The sequence below is a fragment of the Lemur catta genome, chromosome 5, assembly GCF_020740605.2.
Source record: "Lemur catta isolate mLemCat1 chromosome 5, mLemCat1.pri, whole genome shotgun sequence".
NCBI lineage: Eukaryota > Metazoa > Chordata > Mammalia > Primates > Lemuridae > Lemur > Lemur catta.
The window spans coordinates 28974322-28994509 of NC_059132.1; the positions used below are offsets into that span (position 1 = coordinate 28974322).

The window sequence follows — 20188 nt, forward strand, 5'->3', positions numbered from 1 at the left end:
ACACACACACACACACACAAACTCCTACTTCCTATTGGTTCTATTTCTCTGGAGAACACTAATTAATATGCCATGCAAAGCACTTAGCACAATGCTAGATTCACAGTAAGCACTCAGTGAAAGATTAGCTACTATTGTAATTAAGAGATGGCATTTGTCATTGGTGGAGGCAACCACCAAGATGACTGAAATCAAACATTTGCTTCCAGATAACTCATGGAGCATGTTACTTTTAGCATCTTTCCTTCCCTTTTAAAACACATTCCACAATACATCACCACTTCGTTTGCAAATTCTGTAGAGGTCCCAACATGACTCTACACCACGTCACCCTCTAGGATGCCAATACATCAAGGGATTCTGGAGGAGCTGCCAGGAGTCACGTACTGGTATAAAAAGCCCAGGAGCCTCTGGGGAAAACCTAACTTCAAAGTAAATGAAGTCAAATAGACCTGTTTGGCCCAGGAACAAAGCCTCGGGCCTGGACAGGAGGAGACTTATAATCAGTTAACTGGAAGTATAAGAAGCCAGTGCTCAAGAGATGTCATCTTGTTTCCCTTTAAATAGAAGTACTTATTGCATTTGCACTTTCCCAGCTCAGACTTTCTCTTTTAATTTCCCACAACGCAGGACAGAATTAATTTGCATGGTCAATTCATCCCATGCAAAGGGTAAATTTATCTTCTTGAAACCAGTCTGGAGCTGATTATGTCAGTAGTTAGGAGGCCACAGCGTGGATCCAGTCTCCATGTAAACCAAAGCTACTACAGCCTGGATGTATTTAATGATAACACTTGGGAGAGGAAAGCATGCACAGGGTAAAAGGAGGTGCAGACCATCCTCTCTTCTGGCAGAAGAGTAGCATGCCGGCCCCCTTGAAATGTGGCAGAAGCCCTGCCTGATGCCTTGCTGTCCCCAGCCCCTCCCACAGCGTCCTAATCCCCACAGCAAAGCTGCTCAGTACCCCATGCAGGTCCAGACACACTCCAGAGGTCTAAGACCCAAATTCTTATCAGAGATAATCCTTAATAATATTCATCATTATTTTATTTGACTGCAGGTTCAATGCAAAACCACCGGAAATTACAGGAAAACCTCAAAAAGCATGAAAATAAAATGATCTATAATTTAACCACTCAGACCGATAATATAAATCCTTCTAGTAGTACACTCACACACACACATATATGCATACAGAGTAATACTATATAAAAATATTGTGCAACTGGCTTTTTTTCACTAATTACATAATTTGGACATTTTTTTTCATGTTATTAAATGATCTTTTTTTTTTTTTTTTTGAAACAGAGTGTCACTTTGTTGCCCGGGCTAGAGTGAGTGCCGTGGCATCAGCCTAGCTCACAGCAACCTCAGACTCCTGGGCTTAAGCGATCCTACTGCCTCAGCCTCCCTAGTAGCTGGGACTACAGGCATGAGCCACCATGCCCGGCTAATTTGTTTGTATATATATTTTTTAGTTGGCCAGATAATTTCTTTCTATTTTTAGTAGAGACGGGGTCTCACTCTTGCTCAGGCTGGTCTCGAACTCCTGACCTCGAGCGATCCACCCGCCTCGGCCTCCCAGAGCTAGGATTACAGGCGTGAGCCACCGCGCCCGGCCTAATGTTATTAAATGATCTTTATTTTTTTGGTTTTGAAACTTTCTACTGAATAGAAGTATCATAATATAGTTAATTAATCCCACTTTGTTGGGCAGGGTATTATTTCCATTGTTTTTGCCATTCTAAATAATGTGAGAATTAATGTTCTTGAGCCATAATTTTTCTGAGCCTATAGAGAGTTCCTTAAGTTAAATCCTTAGAAGTAGAGCTTCTGGATCAAAAGATGTGCACATTTTTAAGAATTTTGGTTCTAATTCCCAAATATCCTCATAGAAGAGTACCTAGGCAGAGTACATTCCTTTATCAGTACATGAGACTAATTTAAAAAAATGTAATGAGTCCTAAGGCAATAGATAGGTAACATAACATCAACCCATCCGTCCATGCAACAGATGTTTATTGAATGCATACTCTACACCGTGCACTAGGAACACGGCAGTGAAAAAGACAGATGTAACCCTTGCCCTCCCTATACTCACAGTCTAGTAGGAAAACCAAACTATCAATTCCAACACTGATCAGTTCAGCCTTGTTACTGCTTCCATTCTGACAATAGGTCCCATTTTAAGACAAAGCTCCTGAGTTATTGCTGGGACCAAGTGTCCTGTGCTGGAAACTGGGGTTCCTTATCCTCCCTCACCAGGAGCCATGTCTCATTCTCATAATTTCTCTTGGAGATGGACAGGATCCTGGAACAGTGGCCAGCCCTGCTGAGAGCATTTCTCTTTGTCTACACATGTTGCCCACCAGTTGTGCCAGACTCCAGCTGCACATTACCCCTTTTCTGGAAAAGCAATAAAAATCACAGCCACTTTTGGCTTCCCTCAACTCACTTGGTGCCAGGCCCTATGCCAACCACTTAATATCAATTATTTCATTTAATTCAAACAACACTGCCATGACAGTGATACTGCTGTTATTCCCATTTTGCAAATGAGGAACAGGGGATCAAATAGTTTAAGTAACTTGCCCACAGTCAGACTGCAGAGCTGGGATGCAAATACAAGTTTCTCTTATCCACAATTCACTGGGTTTGCTTGGGTCTCTGTCTATGTCCTGATACAGTGCTTGTCCTGCCTGGCTGAACACCCCTGTTCATCCAGTGCCAGGTCTATCTGCAAAGTCCTGTCCCACCCAGTGGGCAAGTGGGGCCAGGTACTCTCCAAAATCTGCCCCAGCAAGGTATCAGGTTGCCTGGGAGCAAACAGCATCACTGCCAATGATTCCTGAAGATGGACCAAAAACCACCAGCTGCACAGCCAGGTGAGGTCTTTGTTTAAATGAATAAACGAAATGTGGTGTGTGCATGCAAGAGAATATTATTCAGCCATAAAAAGGAATGAAGTACTGAGACGTGCTACAACACGATGCTAAGTGAAACAAACCAGATGCAAAAGGACAAATATTGTATGATTCTGTCTACGTGAAATACGTAAAATAGGTAGATCCACAAAGACAGAAAGCAGATTAGTGATTTCCAGAGGCTGGGGAGGAGGAGGTGGGAGTCACTGCTTAACTGATATGGGGTCTCCCTTGGGGGTGATAAAAATGTTGGGGAATTAGAGATGAGGGTTGCACAGCATTGTGAATGTACTGGATGTCACCGAATCGTTCATTTTAAGATAGCTAATTTTATGGCATCTGAAGTTTACCTCAATTTTAAAAAGCAGCAGGGGGAAGGGAGGGGGAGGGCAGGTAACAACCTTCTGAGTCAAAATATTTGGGCCCAAGAATGTCCTTTTATTCAAGCTCCCAGACGATTCTAGAACATACTAAAGTTTGGAAAATATTCCTAAAAAATCCTCCCTGTACAGCTATATAGAAATCATCACCCAAAAGTATCCCCAAATTAAAAGCTTTTTTTAAAAAGCTAGCCTGTTTTAAGAAAATAAATCTGAAAGAAAAAGCATGGTTATAATTAGCACAAAGAGCCCTACAGTGAGGTGGCACTACTGACATGCCTGGTGCCATTGTTTCCAACGAGCAAGGCATTCAGAGGGTTTGCCTGGCCCATCTGCATGTGTGTCCAACACCGTCCCTGGGTTGGGAGAAATGAGGACAGAATGCCGGTGATGTGTGAAGGACAAACCCTATGCCAGGGAGGCGGGATACTGGCTAATCCACGTGACCAAGCAAAGCAGTGGCACAGCTCCTGCGTAGCCCTGAATTAAAGTAAACGGGAATCAATGGGCTAAAAACCAAGGATTCAATAAAGCCATTAAGTCACTGCAATTCCTTTTGAGGCAAATTAATTCCTTCGTGGCTCTGTCCTCTGTTCCTACTGAAAGTCAATACTTTCCTGGCAAGGGATTTGGAGAATGTGGCTCCCAATAAAGGCTTTGTCACTATTTCACCCCACCCACTTTATCTCTGGAAGGGGGACTGCTTTGCTTCTGCCTTTCTTCCCTAGGTATGTTGTTTTGCTTCAACCCCTAAGTCAATCGCTGTATGTCACAAGAGAAACACAACCTAATGTCACCCTCTAACACTTTTGATGGACCAGGTGTCTCAACGGTTAATGCTGCTGTTGGAACTTTCCGCAGGAAGCACATCAAGTCGCAGTGTGTTCCCTCACTCGTGAACACAATGTCAGAGCCCCTCGACAGGTACTATATTAAGAATATCCTACGTATTGTCCTAGTTAATTCTTACAACATCCTTATGAGGTAGGCGCTGTCATGTTCATTTTACGGATGAGGAAACTGAATATTGAGTGGTTTGGTAACTGTCCCAATGTCTCGCAACTCTACAAACTTGACTCATGCCCACTACCCTCCGCTGTCTCCACCTGTCTCCCTAAATGAAACCTGTAATACTTCAGGAAATGAGTCACGAGTGACTCCCCAAAAGCCGTCCCACCCCCATCCCCCACCCACTAACAGAGAGGATTTCTGAGTGCATCAGGCACACAAAGCAGAGAGAACTTTCTCCCAACTATAAATACTTACAATGAGAGGGACATTGGCCAATAGACTTCTTCCGCAGTCCCTGAGCTCTCATTGGCCAAAACTCTCATTAGCACATAGCCAGGTCAGGAGAGAGAAAGACAATGTTTCAGGTGAGTGAGTACCAAAGACCAATAACCTCTGTTTGCTTTAAGGAGAACACACGTGCAATGTATTAAGGTAAATTAAAGCAATTGTTCTGGATCCAAACTTCAGCTGTGTGTGACCTCCAGTAGTTTTGACCTAACCCTGAATTCTCAGTTGTAAATTGGAGGTGTTTGCCTTACATGGTGGCTATGAAAAGTGAAAGGGATATTCCAAATAAGAGCATTTAACAAGTGTCTGGCGCAGAGTGGATTCTTAAATGATAGCAACATTATTATGTCCCAAGACCAGACCAGCACCATGCCAGTAAATGACCCACATGCCACTGTAGGCATGCCTGACAAATGTTAGAGCCCGTGTTTACATAGACCTGTTCCACACAAGCCTGGGTATTCTCTCCTGCTAACCATAGCAGCCTCTCTGAACCTCACAGGGATAACAGTATTGTCTAAAGCATAGGTTTGTGGTCTAGAATGTTAAAAAAAAAAAAAGGTAGAGGTCTAAGTGACAGCCTAACCCCAGATTTTACAGATTTAATCACACAGCATAATACCTTCTGCAGTACAACAGAACTCTGCAGAGCATGCAGAAAGCACAGAAGCGGTCAAGGCTCATGGCACTTGGAGCCACTGGTCACTAGGGGCCGCTGGTAAGCCACAGAAAGCTGGAAGGATGCCTACCCGGCAGGTTTTTCAAAGCTGCCTTTCCTATTTAAAGGGCCTCCTAGACTCTCAGAAATCCAGCTCAGGGCACTTTGCAAGAAAAGCTGGCTTTATTTTCTCTAAAGGTTTTAGCCCCATATCTTCCTGTGGTGGATGGGAAAAGAAGTGAGTCTTACCCAGCTCTGACCCAGTCATTGAGCCACACGGGTGGGGGTGGGGGGATTTATGAAATCCTGAGAGATCCCCCACCTGCAAGAATTCCCCCAATGCCCAGTGACTGCTATCTCGTTAAGTCTTATAAACACTATAAACTTCCAATGCCCACTGACAAATACAGATATCAGGAAGGGACCACACGTCAAGCCATGATTAGATGCTCTGCTGCAGCAAAAGGAATTAGTGCACAACAAAGAAGAGCATGCAGACCTGGAGCTCCCAGATGTGGGCCTGAATTCCAGCTTAGCCACTTACTAGCTGTGAAACCTTGGGCAAGCTACCTAACCTCTCTGAGCTTCCATTTCCCTGGAAACCCCTATACCATAGGCTGGTTGTGTGGGTACCATTAAATGAGATAATATATACAAACTTCACACAAATAGAAAGTGTAAGTAATTTTTACTAGATGTTATTCTTTTGTTGGGTTAAAGTAAGACCTGAACTCTAGGCCCAGAGAGCAGAGATGCTGTCGGGGACATTGGTGTTGAGGAAGCAGAACAGGGGCACAAGGAGAGTTTAAAAGGCAGCAGATTCATTGAAGTCCAGATGAAGACAGTAAAGAAACCCCAAGATATGTGTTTACATATTCAGAATTCTTTTCCTGCTTGTTTGTAGGATGTGTACTGGGGTGTGTGTAAAGTTAGGAGTGTTAAAACTATAGCTTTAGAAGAAAAGAATTCATAGCGTTCTTTATCAGATTCTTATGATCTCAAAAAACTTAAGAACCCCTGATATAAATAATAACAGCTCATATTAAGCAATTACTAAGCACGAAGCACCAAGCCAAGCCCTTTACATAAGTTATTGAATCCTCACAAACTCCACAAGAGGCAGCACAGCTAACTATGAATACAGACTTTGGAGCAAACCTGCCTTAGTTTATATCTCAATTCTGTCATTAACTGGCTATATAACCTTTGGCAACTCACTTTCTCAGTTCCTACAGTGTAAAAATGGGGATAATTATAATAACCTCAAAAGGTGTTGTGAGGATTAAGTTAGTATATCTAAAGCCCTTAGAACAGCCTCTGACAAATAGTTTGCTTTCTAACTATCAGCTGCTCCCTAGGTGTGCTGGTAAATGTTTAAAAATTGGCTCTTGAAAGGGAAAAAAAAAGAAAGAAAAGAAAAGCTCTGATTTGTAATATTTGACAAGTTCTGTGGTATAAATACTCCCAACTTGGCCAATTTCAAGCTACCAAAGTGAAGTCAACCAGCTCACAAAATTCCTGAATAGTTAGCAACCAGCTTTCATGAGGTGGCACAGGCTAGTTTCCGGCACTTCACTGTATTAAAGTTTTTTCTTACTGTCTCTCTCTTTGTCTAACTAAGTGGTGATTGGAAACGGTTTCCTGGTTCGAGATTATGTAGAACTGAAAGAAGCAATGTTCATATCCTGTTAAAGGAGGTAGGTTAGAGAACGGAAGTTTAGAAGAGTCTGCTAAGAGAATGAAAACCTGTTTGGGTCAAAGAATGGTTCTTCAAATGATGAGCGTGAGTCTCCCTTGGGGCAAGAGGGAAATACACGGCTACCACCTACTAAGTCCTTACTACATGCAAGATGCTTTACCTCCATTGTTTCATGTAACCCCCACAACAGCCCCTTGAGGTAGGTGGTACTAGATGGTACTTGCCTCCGGTTCACAGAGGGGAAAAGGGGGCTTAATGACATTGAGAGACCTGCCCAAGGACATAAGGCAGGAGGGACAAGAGCTGAAAGCAGAGCTTAGCTAAGAGCCTAGGCCTGTATGACCCCAAAGCCCACAGCCTTGGCACTTTTCTTGCCCCTAGTGACCAGTGGCTCCAAGTGCCATGAGCCTTGGCCACTTCTGTGCTTTCTGCATGCCCTGCAGAGTTCTGTTGTACTGCAGAAGGTATTATGCTGTGTGATTAAATCTGTAAAATCTGGGGTCAGGCTGTCACTTAGACCCCTACCTTTTTTTTTTTTTTTTAACATTCTAGACCACAAACCTATGCTTTAGACAATACTGTTATCCCTGTGAGGTTCAGAGAGGCTGCTATGGTTAGCAGGAGAGAATACCCAGGCTTGTGTGGAACAGGCCTATGTAAACACAGGCTCTAACATTTGTCAGGCATGCCTACAGCGGCATGTGGGTAGTTTACTGGCATGGTGCTGGTCTGGTCTTGGGACATAATAATGTTGCTATCATTTAAGAATTCACTCTGCACCAGACACTTGTTAAATGCTCTTACTTGGAATATCCCTTTCACTCTTCATAGCCACCATGTAAGGTAAACATCTGTGGCTTGAGCCACAGAGAAACATCCAGGAAAGGCCACTTTGGTCCATCACCCCCGAGTAGAAAGCACCATCCCTGAAACTGTATGTGTAAATTCTGTGGGTGGTACATCAGCTTTTAAAATCTCTCCAGCAGTCTGTTCTAGAAAGCCCCTTCATAGATGGATCCTCCATGCTGCTCTATAGTCAGAAGGCTCCCCCAGCCACCCAAATCTCCAAGACCTTTCAGCTGCTGCCACCATGGGGTTGCTCTCCCATGGCGGTTCTCTGGGACCAACGTCCCCTGCCCTCACCCAGCAGAATCCTTCTTCACAGCATCAGCTCAAGCACCCAACTTGAGGCCACTGGGAAAGCTGCAACAGGGAGCCATGAAGTCAAGTGATGTAGGAAGACAGGCAAAACTGCAGAGCCTTCAACCATCCCTAATGGGCACTCTTTTTCCACCAGAGGGGCTGCACATGCATTAGAATGGCAGATTCTGGAGTTAGATTGCTTGGTTCTAATCATGGCTCTGTCATCAGCTAATAATGTGACTTTTGGCAATTTACATATTCTCTATGTACCTCAGTTTCCTCTACTATGACATGGAAATAATAGTAGGGTTCCCTTCAAAGCACTGTTGCAATTAATCAATAATACTGAAAAGGTTCTTTAAAAGGGCTTAAATTAATATCATAAATATATTGTTCACTCAATAAATGTTAACTTCTATAGCCTTCCCATAGACCCATCTTCCAAATTCAGCTTTTGAGAACTTATTGGCCTCCTCTTTCCATTCTGGAACTCTGGTCCTAGGACTCTTTGACTAGCTTTTATTTAATCCCAATCAATGGTTCTTAATCTTTTGAAAAGTTGCTATTCATTTTGAAAAATGAAAGCTATGCACCATCTTTCCAGTGAAATATACATGTGAAAATTTTGCATATGTTTCAAGGGAGCATCCTGAGCCCCAAAAGCCCACCATTGGCCACGCTCACCAGAATAAAAGCCCTCACTTTCCATTTAATAATGTCCATCCTTGCTTTGGCTCGCAGAGCCTTTTCTCTTCCTGCTCCTTTCCTATGTCTTCCCTGTTTTCTTTTATTCTTTCTACATGAAAGTTTTTTTCAGCCTACCCCTTCTTGCCTGCCTCCAACCCCTCATTAACATAGCTCCATAACCATTAAGAATCAAAATATTTGGGTCTATAATTTCAGGTATACATTGGCAGGGCTACAAAAAATTGCAATATTATACAGGGAAGATCCCTAATTATCTTCCCTTCTAATAACTACAGTTCCTCAGACTCTAGTTTGCATGCCATCACATTTACTTCTGTCATAGCTGAAGCTACCTCTCAGTCCAAATAATACCTCCAGCACAGGGCAAACTTGTTACTGCACCTGTAGCATCCTGTCTACCTTGAGACTAAGTGTAAAACATCTCTTCCACAGGTAGCATCTCACTGGGGTCTATGTTGAAATTCATCAGGTTCCCAGAGATAAAACACTGTTCCTAGAAGGGGTCAGCATGTTTAAACAATGGCAAGAGCATGGATTTTTCACGTCATGCGTACCTATGCATATTATAGGTGAGACCTGAGGCAAGTCTCTCTAAGCCTTGCCTTAGTTATCTGTAAAATGGGAATAAGAACAGGAATTACGGTGATGGTGAACACTAGTTATGAAAGCCTATATTTACCACCCCGTAGTCATTTATCCACTAAACACTTATTTATTAAGAACTTGCTATGAGTTGGCCATTGTGTTGAGGCTGAGAATGCAACTATGGAAAAGACATATTGACTCCCCTCAGTTGCTCACAGTATTTTTTTGGAAAACAGATATTGGCAACTCTATGTAAGAAGAATATGTGGGATGTTCTAGGAACCTAGAGAAAAGACACTTAGAAAAATACCTAGCACACAGTAGACAATCAGCAAATGTAAATCTTCCTCACTTAGCTGACAGGTAGACCCTCCAGTAATCAAATCAATGATTTTTTCACAGACAGTGCCCTAGAGAGTAAGTTCTTGGTAATGCCTGTCTTGTCAGACACTAGCAGGTGTCATCTCCCATCATACAGCCAAAAAAGCAAGGGGGAGAAATCCCCAAAGCTTCATTAGGCAGAGGAAAGAAAGTCATTTAGACCAAATGAGTTGAGCCCAACTGTTCACTCCATTCATTAGAGCACTTACCATCCTTATCTTGTGGCCAGGAGAGCAATAAGGAAGGAAGCAGCCAGGAAAGTTAATCAGGACCCAGAGAATTTTAGTAAAATGTTATTAGAAGTCAGTGTAAATTGTGAGGAGGAGAGGAGGTGCAGCATCTGGGGCACCTGGTCCTGTTTTAATTGGATGTCTCAGGTCTGGCCAGTCCAAGAAAACAGCCCACTGATTCCCAAACTTCACTTGTAGGGCTCATCTGTCTACCGCAGAATCACATTTCTTAGCTCTTCTCCTCCAATCCCCACTTTGCCCAATGCCTGCTCTCACACCGCGTTTATTAGTCACCCCCTGCCCTGCATTCCAGGGGCCCCTACTTCTAGCACACTTATGGCACTTTCTCTGTTAGATAATTCCCAGTATCAGAAATCAAGGAACCAGGCTTTGGTCCCAGCTTCTGCAACTAACCTACCATGGAACCTTAGGCAAATCTACTTACTTCACTAGGTCTCAGTTTTCTCATCTGTAAAATGGGGCAGTTGGAATAGTCCTTTCATTATTCTCTCTCTACTATACTTTGATTCTAAAAAGTACATGCATACCCTATGACTTCAGTACAAAGGTTTTAGTATCAGCTGGTGGGGAAGCACCCTTACCTGGCATTAGAGGACAGGATGGTCTTGCTTTGCTCTTTTCTGGTCCCAGTGAATACTCAAACCCAAGTGTCTTAGTCCATTTTCTGTTCTGCTGCTATAACAGAACACCTGAGACTGGATAATTTATAAAGAATAGCGATTTATTTCTTACAGTTCCGGAGGATGAGAAGTCCATGAAGTCCACAATTTAGAATCCCACATCTGGCAAGGGACTCCTTGCTGCGTTGTTCCATGGTGGAAGGCAGAAGGGCAAGAAAGCACAATCAAGAGAAAAAAAAAAAAAGTTCAAACTCACAGTCTCAGGCCTTTTTATAATTGCCTTTAACCCATCCATGAGAGTAGAGTCCTCATGACCTAAATACCTCCCCTTAGGCCCCACCTCTCAACACTAGTGTGTTGGGGATTAGGTTTTCAACACACGGACTTTGGAAGACACATTCAAACCAAAGAGTTGACTTCTTTGCCAGCTAGCTAATGTGCACCAGCTCTCTCTTTGGAGTTTCCCATTCATCCCTCCACTGGTCTCAGTCTTATCAACACCCTGGACTTCCCTCATTTGTGTTGCTAGACTAGTTCTTTACATTTATGTAGTGTCTTTTTCTTATAAAGGTTGTCTCGTTCATTGTAAAGAAAGCAAGGCTGAGAAAAATAATTGAATTGCTAAAATTTTGCATCAATTAAATAATAATCTAAACCTAGACTTGAATCTTCAACCACTACCCTTTCCACTATATTATAGTACTCTTCTTAGACAATACGAAGGACATTCTGAAACTAACACTCTCACAGTCTAGGATGGTAACAGGGTGATACTAATTTAAAAATCACTAATAAATACAGACTAACAAAAAAAAAAATGAGTAGTAGATAAGAGTATAGGAAGGCCAAAGGCAGGGTAGGTAAGAAAGGGAAATAAATGATTTTTCTTTGGCGTCGCCAAAGAAAATGACACCAACTATAATGGAGCTAGATCAGCTTCTTGGAAATAGGAAAAAATATTGCAAACACAGCTTTGAGATTAAATTTTTTAGAAAAAGCAACGTAAGGATTTTTTTCCTCCTTTTTTAGTTTTCTTATTTGCTCTTTTATTAATATTCTATATTTCATAGTTACAAAAAAAAAACCTACTGCATAGTAAAAATAAATTGGTAACATCAGCACTTTCTCTTCACAGCTGGGTCCCAGGTTGGTAATGTTTTTCTCCTATAAAACCATAATCCCATAAAATTTAAGGTTATTAAGTTGCAGGTGAATAATTCATGAGGCAATTATGAAACATTTATGATAGAATATTATGAGTTTCCACATAAAAGAAAACATTTGGGGTCGCCGAATTGACAAACTTTGGTAGCCGTGCCTAGATCTCCCTCGGAGGATACAGATGGGCATTCTCTGCTCTTTGCTGCTTTGGACGCTCAAAGATGGGCTAAAGTTACTCCAAAAAGTGTTTGAAAGACACCTCACCAACTCAGCCAGTGTGTGTCACGATCCACTGCAAGAGATGTAAATACTGCCTAAGGATAATAGTAATGATGAGAAAAATAAAACTTTGGAGAGGGATACTCTACCAGGGACAGCGAGAATCTCTTTACATGCATTAGGGAACTCATCCTCACAATGACCCTCTAAAATCAATATCCTTATCAGCTCCATTATTTTGACCATGAAACTGAGGGTCAACAAGTGTAATAATTTGCCAAAGAGTACCTACATAGCAAGTAGCAGAGCTGGAACTCAAACTCAAGCAGTCTAACCCTTGAGCCTCCATTCTGAATCACCATGATGTACTCTGCCAGGCAGGACAATGGCCAGAGAATGAAGAATTGTGGCATCACTAATGTGTCCTTTACACGCAGTCTGTCCTGTTCTTCAAAGCAATTCCACATGCATTACTCCATCCTCACCAGCTTCTGCAGCATTATTGTTGGGTACCGTGGAACAGGTGTTATTGTCTCCACTTTGCAGATGAGTAAACTGAGGTCCAGAAAAGTTAAATGACCCAGTCAAGGTCATTTAGAAAGTTAATAGAGGAACTACAACTAGAACTTGAGGGCTTAATCCTACTGATGTATCCACCATAAAATAACAGAACTGGAAAAGAGTTCCCTTGCTAAACCTCCCTTCCAATATAGCATCTCTGAAGACAGATCTCCTGGCCTCTACTTAAGCATCCCCACTGATAAGGAGCCCCTTGCTTAATGCAAAAATGCCTTCCATTGTTGTAAAATTCTGAAAGTTTTTCCTTATCCTGAGTCACTATTTGTCTCCTTAACAACTATTGTTTTATCTGAAAGGACATAAATCTTCTCCCTTCTCCTTTTAGCAGTCACATGCCACCTCCTCATAATGGGGTTTTCCTCATCACTTTCAGCTTATCAGCTCCACCCCAGGAACTTGACTATTCTTTATACCCCATGTGTTTTTAACCTATCTCTCTTCCTGGATATGCCCCACTATGCTAATATCCCCTTCCAAACAAAACGGAACCACATCTCCAGGGACATCTGTTTGAAATTAGGCACTCTCTTCCTCCTACATGGAGCTGTGACTATACCTCCCCCTATTTAGGTAAGTGAATCTATCTGTTATTCCAAGGCACTTATATGAAACAGACACCCCAGCCCACGGGTTTTACATTTGAACTGATAGCAAACTAAGTTGTCTTTATCACATCTCTCCTCTGTATACATTCCCTTTGTCTCCTGCAGCATATGGTAACTTCAAAACATCTTTTAGCACAGGCAGAAACAGCATTCCTAATGCCATCCCATTTATCTGTGTTTGCTCTGCGATGCTGAGCAGTGAGCGTCACCTGAGCCTCTGAGAGTGTTCAAAGTGGTCCAAGGAGAAAGATGAGACAGTGCCCACTGGGGGACAGGATGATTCATCCTCTAATAAAAGCTAACTCTGTTTATTAGATTCTCTACATGATGCAGCTGTGTTTCAGGGGCCACCATCTTATCATTGCCTTTTGGAATAGAGAGGGATCTTAAAGACATTTTTTCCAACCTCCCTCCATCTGATATGAAGCTGAGGCCACAGATGAGAAAGGACTTGCCCAGTTGGTGCTAAAGGTAGGACTCAATCTCAGACCTTGTGGCTCCAAACCCCCCTCCACTACATTGGAATATTAGAGATCACTGGTCCAATACCTCATATATACTTGAGCAAACTAGGGCACAAAGAGGGAACGTAATCTAGCTCAGGAGTGCTCAGAACAAGGTTTTACTACCACTGTTTTTGCACTGAAGGAAAAAGGTAGCATTACCTTCTGCATTTCAGTGCTGGATGAGGGCATCCAGCCCATATTACTGACAACAGTGCCCATATTGTTTGACTTCTTTCAGTACCATAGCCATTTTGCAGTGACGCTGGATCTCATCTTGACCATTATATCACCTCTACATGTTCCCAAATAAAAACAGACATACTTGATTCTCTAAGTCACCTTGGCCTCATTAGACCAGGCCATCAGGGAGCAGAATTTCAACTCAAGGTGGAAGTGACAGGGAAATCCAAACATATCCTCAGTCAGCAACTTTTGCCTGCCCATCAATGGTGTTGGGCTAAGATTTCACTCAAGAGAAAGTTCCACCCAGAAAGCCCAAAGACAAGAACTCTCTACACAATTCCATCACCATAATGTCACTCGATTGTCAATATTCTGCGAACAATACTCAGTGGCCAATAATTTGCAGGCAAAATTCTATTATCCGTGCTCTATAGACAACATGCTCTTGCCAGCTTTCCATCCACAGATGCTCTTTTTTTACCTTTTTTTATGCCTGGATGCAAGGACAATCAGTATTTCCAGACAGCACTGCATTGCTATGCTTAGGAGTTAGCCACAGGATGCTGTAGAATAAGCAAAGAAGGATGAACAGGTGTCAGTGGGGAAAACTCTATTCAGGAGAGACTTGGGGTGGTAATCTGCCCAGGCACTTGTCTCAAACTACATTCTTCTTATCTAGATTGTGCATGGCTAATATTTTTAAATAGCAAGGTTTTAAAAAAAGATGCTTTCACGTTTTTAAAGTTGAGGAATTATCTTCTATTATTCACATCAAAAATAGTATTATTTTAATTTGGCATGACTTGAGTGGGGATGATGGGTTCCATTTCCCACCCCTGGCTCCCTCACTGTCACTGTCAGATGAAGACCACTAAGGCAAGACAAAGGACGAAAAAACAAAAATATCCTAAGCCAAGTGGCCAGACATCCCTGGGATCCTCTGTGAAGGTTCCGAGCTCTATACTTGTAGGCCAGCCTCCCACACCACACAAAGGCATTGTAATTCCTCACACACGGCCCACGGGAGGGAATGCGTGGATTCCAAGCAGGTGAGCTTGTCTCCGAGAAAGTTTTGGCAGTTAAGCTGGGGTTAAACAAAGCTTCCTGCAGTCTGCAGCGTGCAGCATGAGGGTTTGATTACCCAGGCAGCACCTCTAAAGAAGGATTAAGAGAGCTCTATCATGGGGATAGCAGAATCTTAATTGAAATCCAGGTTGCTATATTTGCATCCCTAGAGAGAACCCGGGGGCTTCACGTTTCCCAAATGGTGAGCTGCTATCAGTCTATGAATTCAGCTCATCTTAATGGTTCTGAGCACAGGGATCCTGCAAGCATACCTTCTTCCACACATGCTCCTCCTCCCATATCTAACTGGGGATCAGGAGAGAGGAATCTCACATTAGCATGGAAGTTACAGCACACCCTCTCATTTGCTTCTGATTTTCAATTACGTTGGTGTAATACACTAAAAATCTGTCTTTTATTTGGAAATATAAACACAGCAGTTTGGTAATTTTATTGCTATGTCAATTTGCAAGGAAAATTCTATTTAAACTCAGTGACTGGCCCACTGCCACCATCAGCCATCGGCAAGCTGCTGTCTAAAGGGACAAGGAAAGTGCCAGCTGAGTCTCTTGGGTGGATAATGCAGCTGGCAGAAAACTTCCCTTTGTCCCTTCAACTGTCCCCTGAGATGCTCCAGGGGTTTTCTCAGTGTCTAAAGCCCAGACTTAGAAACAAAGATTGATTTTTCTTATTTTTTCCAGCTGGAGTGCATATGGCCAATATTAATTAGATATCTATGATGCGTCTGGCACCAAGCTAAGTATCTTTTACACACTAATTCATTTGATCCTCAGCCTTTATCCCCCATCTGATGGCTGAGAAAACTGAAACTTAGAAAAATTAAGTGACATGAACAAACTCTCATCTTGTGTGGTGCAAATGCAATCCCACAGCTCTGCCCACAGCTGACGTAATCAACCCTATTGCAAACTGACCTTTACTCCATTCTCCTGGTTCACTCTGTCCTACTGGCACACAGTACAAATTCACTAAACACTTGTCAGAGAAATTACTGATTCAATGGCCTCGAACCTGCTAATAGTTGCCATGTTGGGACAGTTACTGATTAAGCACTGATTAAGCCCTAATCCAGATCACATACCTAATCCAAATCTCACTTTAGACTGACCCTCCACATCAGGTTATTATACACGGACCAACTAGTTCCAGTAAAAGATCAACTCTTCCCCACCTGCACGCACAGCTTAGCCTGTGACCCTGCCCAGCTGAAAACCCTCTGCCAGTTCCTCAAACTCATCAGGCTCATCCCTCTCACAGGCCTTGCAAATGCTGTGCCTTCTGCCTGAGTCATATCCCTGTCCCTTTCCACATAAGCAGCTTCTATTCCTCCTTCCCATATTGGCTCAGTCATCATTTCCTTGGGGATGCCTTCCTGACCCTCTGGCCTAAGTCAGGTTTCTCTCCTAAACACTCTTACAGAGCCAGTCTCTGTCTATCACAGCCCTCATCTCTCTGTCTGATCATTCAACCACTTGTGTGCTACTTTGATTAATGCCTGTCTCCCTGCCAGACTGTAGCTCCAGGAGGGCAAGGAGTGTGTCTCTTTCAGGACAATGATGACTCCCCAGTGTCCAGCTCAGTACTTGGCTTATATCAGTAAGCATCCGTCAATGACTGTCTAGAGTCTAGACTCTAGACCATGTCCCCTTCACTGTCACTGGCTTTTAACCTGGCCATGAACCGGAAGCTCATATGGTTCAAAAGTTATCAAATAAGCATGTTGGTACAATGAGTGATAGGTAAGAAAGCATAATTCCAGGTGTAGGACCTACCGACATCAAATGATCTTTCTAAGTGAAAGACAACACATTATTAAGTTAGAAATTGAGAACATTAGCTCACATGTAGATGAAACATAAGAGACATTTTTATTGGTTTGCCATCCTTTACACGGTGACACTCCTCTTACACAGTGTCAAAGGACTTATGGTGGGCAAAGGTATAATTACTACCTGTCTAAAGGAAACTCCAGTATATCAAATTCTAAGGAATAATTCAAGTTATTTCATTCATCAAAAATTTTTTGTGGAAGATATATGTTAGCTAACATTAGGCAACTCACTAGGGCTGGAAATAGACACACTATACAGAAATTCTCACTGCAAGCAAATCTTTTGAAGTAAGATTTAATGTTTAAATCATTTTGGGAGAAAGTAAGATGGGTTAAATGATTGTGTAATGTTTACACTAGCATTGCTCAATTCATTATTTCATCAAATATTCACTGGATGTCTGCCCTGTGCCTAGCACTAGGCTATGGTGTTGAAAAACAATCACTTTTTCAGCAAAGCTTTTGGATTTGATTACGCGCACTCTGTATAAGGGAAGGAAATGAGAGCTCAAAGTTTAGTTGCTTGCTTAAAAGTCACACGTGCAGGGCTCATGTTAGAGCTAGAAGCCTGGCTGCCCAGCAGGCCTTCCCCAGTTGACAGAGGTCTTGGGGAATTTGGGGTAGAGTGAGAGTGTTTCTACATCTGGGGCTGAGCTTTAAAATACAGCTTGAATCAGAGATCACTGGCTAGAGGCAGAGGTTCCCCTTGAGAAAACAAGAACACTCTGGCTTATAAGGATATCAAACCCATTCAGTGTTACTTGCTTCTTATTATAAAATGGAATGCAAGGTAACAGTGGTTGCCATTGGTTCAACAAAGAGAATCTGTATGGTACAAGAAGCACCAATTAGCAGTAAGAAACCTGAGTTCTCATCCTGCTGGGCCACTGACTTTCTGAGGTTTCTATTACCTCTCAGAGACAGTGCCTCTGTGGCCACACTGTCCCCAACTGTAAAACCAACGGGTTGGACTGCAGCAGGGATACTCAACCTTGGCTGTACGTTGTAATCAACTGCAGAGCTTTAAAACACTGATAGCCTAGTCCCAACCCCAAAGATTCTGATGACATTTGTGTGGAGTAGGACCTCCAGCATTGAGAGTTTTTAAAAGCTCCCCATGCAATTCTAATGTGCAGTCAAGGTTTAAAACCACTAGGCAAGAACATCTCTAAGAGCTTCTTTCAGCCCCCAAAACCCACCATTTTGCAGTGGAAGGAAGTACATTGTAAAGCTTTAATATGCATAAGAATCAACTGAGAAGCCTGTTTTTAAAAATCCACTTCTGGAGTCCATCTCTAGAGATTCCAATTCAGTATGTTTAAAATAAATGGGGCCCAGGAACCTGCACTGTTAAAGCATCCCAGATCCTAGGTGCACACCGTGAGACTCGCTAATCTAAGGATTAGTTAACAGCCAGGAATCCATTTCTCATCATCACCATAATCACTGAACAGGCTTTTAGACTCAGAGCTCCACAGCCAGGAGGAGTGATCGTAAGAGAGGCTGTCCAACCACCAGAACCAGGCTTATCACTTGGCCTATGGCAGGGCTGACAGATGGAAGAGGGAGGGCCCCTTGATTTTCAGGGGAAATAACATGGCACTGCAGTATGCCACTGTGGAGGCAGAGACAAGCCTAAGATTGATAGTCCACAATGCTGCTGAAATCCACCATCAACCGAGCATCTTGTGACATCAGCAGCAATGCCACTGGCCATTATCAAATCACCCAGGGTGCTCAAGATTGATTTCCAGCTGTAGAAATGATGCCTATGATCTCTAGGTGCAAAGGCAGGAAACAAGCTCCAAACCTGACTGTAATTTAGCACTCATTTGCATTTTTAAATTAGTTAGGCTGTGGACCTTTGCAAAGCAATGACAGAGAATTTTTATAATAATTAGCCTTGTGGGATAGGGGAGGGAAGGCAGGAAATGGCTCTGCCTCACGATTTCACTGGAAGGAAAAACACAATTCAGCATCTCAGGTCGCCAGATCTGACGATGATTTCCTGGTCCTCACTGACCTTGCTCACCATAGCAGCTTCCCCCAAGTCTCAGCTGAACACTCAGGTCTGTGTATGTCCTCAGCTCCGAGGCTAACTCCACACCCTCCTTCTCTCCCCTCGGCAGCCAACCAGCATTTCCTTATGTTGGCGGAATGCCACTACCTTCCCTTTTGTTCGCTTTCTTTATGACTGGATTCAGCTCCACTCTGTACAAATACTCACTCAGTATGTGTCAACACCATGATGTGTTAGCTAAAAATAACTGACATTGATAGAGCTCTTCACAGTTTGCAAACAACATTCCCATCCATTATCTCAAATGAGTCTCCCACCATTCGCTAGGGGCAACCAGGGTAGGAGTTATGGTCCCACATTTTATAGGTAATAAAACTGAGGCTTGGGGAGATCCAGTAACTTGCCCAAGGTCACACAGCTAGTAAATAGCTTTGCTAAGGTTGGAATTGAAATCTTAAAACTCCAAAATCTATACTAAGTTGTTTCAGTCTCAAGATGCATTTTAAGAGGTATAAGGATCAAAATAAAGAAGGGTAAAATTCTACTGCCAATCACTCAAAGAAAGCTGTATAAGCCCCCACCCCACTCTGAGCACCGTGCTTGGAGGGGAGTTTTGAGAAGGACAGTGGTAACTGGAAGACCAAAGGAGATTTCTAAGCCTTGTCATTCAAGAAATGACAGAAACTAGGAATGTTTAATCTGGAGGATACTTGGAAGACTGATAAAAGCTACCTTCAAACAACTAAAGGGCTTTCATGAGAAAGGGAAAGCGTGCTTGTTCTGTGTGACCACGAAGGAATTATAAGGAAGCAAATTTCAGCTTGGTATGAGAGAATCAGTACTGCACAGGATTTCAGGGCTCTGAAGTCAACTGTCTGGGTTCAAAACTCAGCTCTATTATAATACTTCCAGCTGGGTGACTTGGAAAACTTTGTAATTTCTAATTTCTGGGATACTTGTCTACACAAAAGAAATAATTGTGACTATCTTATAGGATTACTGATACCATCAAATTAACTAATGCAAACAAAGTCAATAAATATTTGGCAGATAATAAATATTCACTAGATAATAATTATGATCATATCTATGGTTTATACACCAAGGAAAGAGCTTTATACTTAATTAACCCAACAAATCTAATAAGTAGATTTTGATCCTCTATATATACTTGAAGAATAGTTCCAAAATAGAGTGAAGAAAGAGCCCAGCCAGGAGGGACCCTTGTAAACAGTTACCAGAACATTAATTCCTTTCACTCAGGTAGTTTCTGGAGACCAAATCACTGAAATAAGTTTTGCTGGGTTGGGGATACATGCCTCAAGCTGGAGAGAAACTGGCTACACACTG

General features: G+C 42.5%; 1 long non-coding RNA gene across 1 annotated transcript in view; it reads right to left on the reverse strand.

Annotated features, from left to right (window-relative positions):
* LOC123638045 overlaps nucleotides 1-10980 on the reverse strand; it is a 310100-nt gene extending 299120 nt beyond the window's left edge. Inside the window, exon 1 of the long non-coding RNA XR_006735152.1 lies at nucleotides 10610-10980. This is a non-coding gene — a long non-coding RNA (uncharacterized LOC123638045). The remainder of the gene's footprint in view (nucleotides 1-10609) is intronic.
* Nucleotides 10981-20188: the final 9208 nt, after the last annotated feature.